A 7,984-nucleotide genomic window follows, 5' to 3' on the forward strand; every position below is an offset into this window, starting at 1 on the left:
AAAAAAAAAAAAGGGACAGGATCTTCGCGGAAACAATGTGTCTATTGTAGCCGCGGGGCTGCGCTGCCCTCCTCCTGCTCGCCGGTGTTGTAGTGCATTGATAAACTGCATTAACCAATGGATTGGTTTATCTCTGGGAAAAGCTCTATTACTAATTAACAGAACGTTAGAAGGCCCCCAAGTCCCATTCACTCTCCTCAAGGTTTGCTGTTTGTTTAATGTGGACAGTGAAAAGTCGCCCTTCTTTGCCCCAAAGGCAGGCAGGCCCCTTGGGGACTGGCTCTGCCATCTTAGCTAAGGGGAAAGGAGCACCGCTGACCCACCCTTCCCCATCCTCTGCTCCCGATATCCCTTGTGTCCCCATGGCTCATAGGGAACGCTGCCAGCACCTCCTGTACTGCCGGGGGAAGGCAGCTCATGGATGAACATGCAGTGATATAATGTCAGATTGCAGGAACCCAAATGCCAGCAGCAGTGCAGGAGATGCAGGGCTGCAGCCCTCATCCAGCTGTGCCACCATGGCACGTGGTGGCCCCGGTGTCATACCGGTGTACACAGCATGGTGTGAGGCACTGAGTACAGCTGCCAAAGCCATTGGGGCAGGAAGGCTCCCCACCGGCATCCAGGCTCCTTTAACCCCTTCTTGCTGTCTGTCTCTTGGGAGATTTTTCCCATTTATCCACTTTATGCAAGGTCTTAATATGCAGCAGATGAATACACAATTAAAAGGCTAAACAGAAGCCTTGAAAATAAATTCTTTTAGAAAGTATGGGCCGGTCTCTGCCCTTTAAAGTGCATGTTACAATGGACAGCTTGCTCTGGGGAGAGTGGAACAGCCGCCTCAGCGCAGTAATCGTTAACCAGCATGGTTATGAACAGGAAACCAGCACTTCGGTGAGCTGGAGTTAAACTTCCTTCAGCTTTATCAAACACCATATTAATTAGCTGCTTATACCCCGTGGCATCTGTGAAAACACCAGAAGAGTTAACCAGGAAAGCAGGGCACAGATTAGGGAAATCATTTTCTCCCACCCCCACGAGAGAGTTTCAAAGCAAAACACTGGGACCGCTCTAATATCCGTAATCCCTCTAGTGGTAACGCTGTGGCACGTAATTAATCACCCTTCCAAAATGCAATTAAGGAAAGTGAACCATCCATCCAGAGTGAGATCACTGCGAGCACGTGGGCTTTGTGGCACGGATTCAGCCACAGGAGCAGAATCAAAGGCCGCCCCACAGCCCTGGGCACCGCGCAGCCGCTGGGAGCAGAGGGCTGAGAGCACATTGGGGCTGCAGGGATGGCATCGGTGCTCCTGCGCTGGGCTCCACAGAGCTGCTGCCCGCAGTCACACACTCAGACTGGAGATGCTGAAGCAGAAAAGACTTTTCCGTTCCAGTCCAGCCCACTACCATCAAATGTGGTAAGAACGGGAACAATTCAGCTTCTGGTGATGCTGCTCAGATACTGAGCATACTGTTGCAGTTGCTGCAGCATCCAAGCTTTATTGAAGTTGTCGTTTTTGCCTCCCTACAGTTTGCAGGACCACGAGGTGCTTAGCAGAAGCCCCCATTGGAAACACAGCAGGCTCTTTCTCCTGAATCTTACCTCAATTAGGGAACCCAACAATTAAACCTGAGCAAAGATTCAGCAAATTACAACCAAAACATTTCCCATACCCGCATGCCCTCTTAACCTGTGGCAGAAATGCAGAGAAGCATGCCACAAAGTGGAAGCCTGCTGAGTAATTCAGCAGTAATACCAAGAAATTACCTGGCTTTATATTGCTTATTACATAGAGAAATGAAATAAGATGCTCTTTGCTCTGAGAAAAACAATGTATGTCCAATGGAAGAGGAGCTGTGCCTTACTTGTGGTGTTTCCCAGCAAGGTACCTCTGCATTCAGAGCTGTCAGTGTCTGAGCCTAGAGAAACAGCAGAGCATATGGTTTCTGTACCACGCATTATGTGGGGTCAGGGACTCGTTATCTTAAGGAAGATTTAATTACTTTTCTGCTGCTCTGCTGCAAGCAGTGTGAAGGAATGTGTTTCCTCTGTGCTGACCTAAGATCATTGCCCTGAGATCACCATTTCCATGTACGCTTCCTGACATGGGCAGGACACGAGAGCAGCTCCTGGGTGCTCAGAATTGATCCCACCTGAGCTGGAACGGAACAACACAAGTTGCAGGAACAAGCAGCAGCCTTCATCTCCAGCTTTATAATTGTACACGCTTTGCAGGCTGTACCTGAGAGAACTGCAAAATAATACAAAGCAAAACAAAACCACAAGCAGATTTTAGGTCTCCCGTCTCCTAAACAGGAGTGTGTGTGCTTGCACGGACCCCATGCACACACAGACAGCTCTGCAAACAGCACGGAGACTCAGAGTACATCTCCCTGTTTGTGCTTCACACTGACAGCTCAATCACAGCAGTGAACCCTCCTGCATATGTGGACAGGGCACTGTTTGCATCTGCAGTGAGAAACGACTGAAGAGTTCTCTGGAAAGCACGAGAGGTTTGCCCAGGGTCTGTTTCACTTGCTCAGCTTTGTTCCTTGGAGTGCACAAAGAGGAGGGTTGGTCACAGCACTACAGCCATCACCTTCAGTGGTCAGCAGTCAGATTCAAGCACAGCTCTGCTTTCAGTTTTTGCAGTATTTTAAAAGATATAAAGTTAAAAATGGTTCAGACCAAAGCAGATGGGGTGCAGCAGCATGGAGCAGCTCCAGGAAAGGAAACTAAAGGAACTAAACTACATCAGGCATAATGCAAAAACCCAGCTATCAGCTCCAAGTAAGCATTAGCAAGAATAGGATTAGGTGACATCTGGGATTGTTATTTTTTTCCCTTTGTAGAATCACTTTTATGTATCTTGTCTGTACTTCCTTCACAGTGTCACACCTATTCAGATTTGGAATAGTCTGCTCTGGCCCACGGCTGCTGGTTTTGCTGTGCCCAGGCAGCACTTTTTAGATACCAACAGCACATCTGCCTCCTGTCTGCAGGGACACTTCCACAAGAGATCACACATCCCATGGCCCAGCAGGACGTGTTACTCTACACCAGAGAATTCAACCCACGTTCAGGTCAGCCTGCACCTTCCCTGCCATCAGATGGTTTCAAACCCTCCAAAGCCAGAACAGGTGTTCCATTCATGCTGCCTGTCTAGCTGGCAGAGACCCAAACACTTTTTCTTTAACAACTTGAGCTCCGTGTTGCTCCGGAGAGCACTGAACACACGCATGTGCTGTCCCCATGCTCGTTACCGTCAGCAACATGTTTTTCTTTGCATGGATCAAACGAGAACACAGCTGCTTTTATATTAATGGCCATCATCAGAACGGCCAGGGTTGGAAGGGACCTCAAGGATCATGAATCTCCAACCCCCCTGTCACTTGCAGGGCCACCAGCCTCCCCATTTAATACCAGACCAGGCTGCCCAGGGCCCCAGATATGACCCCAGGGCCACATCATGCTCAGATGTACACCATAGCTCTCCTTGCAGCCCAAGGGCTGCGGAGGACCCCGTGGTGTCAGCAGCCAACAGCTCAGCCAGCAGCATGAGCAGATCCTTGCAGGAGGACATGGAGCTGTGTCACATAGCAGCCACGAAGGAGCGGGGGATGAGTAAATGCTCTCAGGATGGAAATGAGGGCAGTGCTGATGTGTGCACTCATGTGAGAGAGGGCAGCAGGGTGCAGGCAGAGAGCACGCCCAGAGGTGGGACACATCCAGCACTGCTAACTGGAGTCTGGCTCCAGCCTGACTCAGGGAATAGGATTTGTCCTACTGTGTCACTCCAGCTTCTTGGGATGCTTGGAGGTTCATCCTTCTGTGTTGTTCCCGTACCCTGTGGCTGTGTGTACATACTATGCAGGCATGAGGTCACGGCTCTGCCCTCCTGCCCCTCAGAAACGCTGCATCACACCCCATTCTGCAAAATGTAGGTTATCCTACAGGTTATTCCTATGGGTGAGGATCTGCAGGGATTTCAGGAAGAGCTGTTAGCACTGCTGATGCACATACACGCATTTCTCACTGGAAAGGGAGGAGTGATTTACAGCTATAAGGATTGCTTGACTGCAATCCACTGTATTTCCCTTCAAGGGAGCTGCTGGTGTCACAAATAACTCTGAAAACAACAGGTCCCAAAATCAGCAGCTAACACTGCAGAAGAAAGAACTAATCTGGATCTGCAAAGCAAGACAGCAGTGATTGCTGCACTGCCTCTGCCCTGCCTTGCGTCCATCCAGCCTGAAAGCTGCAGCTGTGCTCAGCCCAGGGGATGCCCTGACTCCATTAGTGCTCCCAAACCAACGCACTGCAGGGAATGCAGTGCTCATGCAAACATACCTGCACCAGGGGGAGACCTGAATTATGCCCTAAAGCCTTACCAATATCAAGTTCCAGTACACAGACTTGATGAAGAGACTTTCTCTGCCATACTGGATCACAGTATCGTCATTTTCCTATTAAGTCCCATTTCTTTAGCGAGAAATAATAGGTGGTTAATGAAAGTTAGGGACAAGCAACAGATCCCAGCAGCATTACAAGCACCAAGCTCACCCCATGTGAAGGAACTGAAGGAAGCAGCAAAGCCACATTCTGGCTATAAGGCTCTGCTATTTGCTCCTCCCCAGCAGCTTTTCTAATTGTGCTGCATGTGTTTTCCCAGATGAAATGAGAGCAGTGGGTCTTATAAACGGGCCAGCTGCTAAAGAAGTTAGATGCAAAGTCTGACCAAAAAAAAAATATATTAAAAATGAAGGATTTCTGCCCTCATTCCTTACAAAGCAGTTTTTGAACGTGGGAAATAACATCGTTCCCTGACCCCAAGAATTGGAATGGTCGTCCCAGTGAGTGGCACCAGTGTGATGAGTTTGGTATAACACTGCGGGGTCTGAGTGTCATCTCAGTGCAGATGGAGTTGGGCTCATGCTGCACCTCCACTTATTTCAGAGCTGGAAAGAAGGAGATTGGTTACTACACAAGACCTTCCATAGGGCATAAGGCAGTGCTGAATGGCAGAGCTCAGCTCCAGCTGCTCATTGTGAGTTCTGCCCATGGAGAACGCTTGCATTTTTTGAGGGGGGGGAGGAAAGGGAGGGATACACTCAGTCCAAGCACAATATTGACAATAAACTCTTCTCTCCAAGATTCCCACTCCTAATCCGTGGGACTTGGAGAGGGTGAAAGCATTGTGATGAAATATTAGCGAGAGTTGCCTTGGTAACTGCCCAGATGAAGCCCTCTTACATTCACTGAAGCCCTCCCAGCGTGACTAATACCTCCAGGGCTACAGTTACAGCGCTCGGAGTGCCCTGAATGCACCGCCACCGAGTCAGCAGAGCAAACATACTCTAACTCCATTTATACACTTACGGCTTAATCTGATTATTTTGCAGCTTGACCGAGTGCAGGAGAAATTTGCAGGGCTGCACTTTGCAATTTCATCTCTTTCATCTTGCTCCTTGCACTAATGTTTCCCATTCTGCATTTCCTAAGTCAGAAAAGCCATCAGCTCAACAGCTGGGTGCAAACAGCCCTCATCTGTTAAAATGAGTTTGGCAGCACATTCCTTCCCCTGTTAACCTTATCAGTGAGCAGAACAGGTGAGGAATGTGGAGGGCCCTCATGCAATGCAAAGTGAGGAGCATTTGCACAGTCCTCAGAAACAAAGTTTTCAGCAACCAAAACTGCTGGTGTAAGAGAAAACTGGGACACGGGAAAGGCTCTCATTCACCTGCCCTGAATGAGCCATCTCCTCCCACTGCTGCCCAGACTCCACACCAGTGCCCTTCTGCCGGGTGCAACGTGAATTAGCCATGTAAACCTCAAGGCTTACACAGAATTGGTCTTTTGCTTGAGTGGGGACCTGCAAAGATAGACAGCCCCAGGTTGCAGATCTGCAGTCCCCTGAAGGCTGGGACCATCTCACATGTAGGGCAATGACAGCAGAGGACACCTCAGTGATCCCTTTGCAAAGTGCAGCCACCAGCAGCAGGGCACTGTTGGCATTCCAGACGTGGGCTCACCTCTTGCACAGACTCCCTTCATCTCAGATGTCCACATAGCCCATAGTTTCCCTGTTGCAGAGCTCCTTTCGCTGCCAGAATGGAGGATTCAGTGCCCCAACCCTCTGTAATTGGCATTTTGCTGCCAGGAGGATGAGCTCAGTGATCTAATCCCATGAGTGGGATGGAGAACGTTGGGTGCCAAGACACATTTGGTGTTCCTTCTTCAGTAACGGGGGACAGAGAGAAGCTGCCTGAGCATCAGAACTGCGAGGCTGAGGAGAACTCAGCTCACACCTGTAGCTCCTACAGGGCAACCACTGGGCCATGCCCTGCTGCAGCTCTGAAATAATTTGATTCTCTGCACCTGCCCAAGGGCTTTCATCTCCAAGTGGGGCATGAGCCACAGCTGTGTCCTCTGCAAGGATCAGCCTCATATGAGCCACCTTCTAAGAGTCAGTTTAGAAGAGATACATGAAAATATAGTGCTGCCCTCTCCAGCCGCCATCAGTCCCAGCAATCCTCACGTTCAGAAGCACAGCACACTTGGGTGTGCAATGCCACGTGTGGGATTTCTGCCTTTTGGTTGTGCAGCATGATTGGGTTTTCACACCCGTGTGCTCCCCAGATAAGGGCGAGCCATGCTTGGGGCTCCATCACAGGAAAAGGCTACACATATTTCTATTGTCACAGGCATTAATCTGAAATCTAAATTGCTTCCTATTTGGGAAAGCCTCTGAGCTTTTTCCATGCAGATTATTCCTCTGGTAGCTGGATAGGAACACCTTGCTATTTTGCACTTAAAAATAATTCCCCCCAGTAGAAAAAAAGAGCAAATAGGAAAATTGAGGCTTGCAATAATCTGCAATTTCCTCAGTGCTTTAAGGTTTGCATTGTGCATAACCTTTGTGCAGCCATCCAGGTGAGCAAAGAAACCTTTCTAACCTGGTTGATTTGCTGGGATGGATCATGATGGATCCTTTTCTTGCTTCCAAATATCATTCCAAAAATGGTGATATTTTCAGTAAGGAAAAAAGGAACCTCAGAGCCACAGTAGGGCTTTTATGGGAGTGTTCTCTCCAAAGATCCCAGAAGAACTGGCACGGAAACCAAAGGCTGTTTTACCTTCTTTAAAAACACCGAAGGGAAAAAGTGCTTTGTGGATCAGGAGATTAAAATTACAGATGTGATATATGGTAATTTTGCAGCAATTAAAGTCATTAACTTGAGGGTATGCTGCTGTTGCAGCCAGGCTGGGTGTTCAGGATTTCATTTAAAGGAGCTGCATTATTAGAGAGCTTCAGGTGAGGAATCACTGATGAAAGGAACCCACTGCAGGCTGAACCACAGCTCTGAATGTTAAGGACTCCCAGGATGAAAGCTCTTGGAACCCCTAATGAGATTCATGCTGATGGAACCTGATGCCCCTGGCTTGGTGCGAGGGCTTTATCCCTTCCCTAATGAGGCATCCCAAGAGCTGGAAACAGAGGGATGGGTTTGTGCCCACTGGCATTCCTGCCTCGAGCTCCACACTTCTGCATGAGGTATGAATAAAGGAATTTAATTAGTTTGTGCCTGCTGCCATTGAGCTGCTCTGGAGGGATGCAGAGACTGTAATAGAGGGAGAATGTGATTTGCATGCTAATGAGGGTACCTACGCTTTCTCTGGACAAGTCCTGTTGAAGTGCTTTGGGGTGTTTATCAGATCTGCATTATCGCAGGCGCTCACTTCGTGTTGGAGAGGAACAGAAAGGTTCTCTTTTGTAGTGCTGGCCATGTTTGGAGCAGGGGAAAGCAGAGCAGAGCTGCTCCCCACACACACATGTTGTCCTTGGCACCAGCATCCCCTAATCTCTGCTGCTCTCTTTCCCCCTCTGGCTGTGCCAACACCACCATTTGTGGGACTGGGCTGTGAACCAGCACAGGGAGCTGACCCAGGTATAAAAAGAATGTAAATACATTTTTTTAC

Source organism: Meleagris gallopavo, chromosome 22 (assembly GCF_000146605.3).
Source record: "Meleagris gallopavo isolate NT-WF06-2002-E0010 breed Aviagen turkey brand Nicholas breeding stock chromosome 22, Turkey_5.1, whole genome shotgun sequence".
NCBI classification, from domain to species: Eukaryota; Metazoa; Chordata; class Aves; order Galliformes; family Phasianidae; genus Meleagris; species Meleagris gallopavo.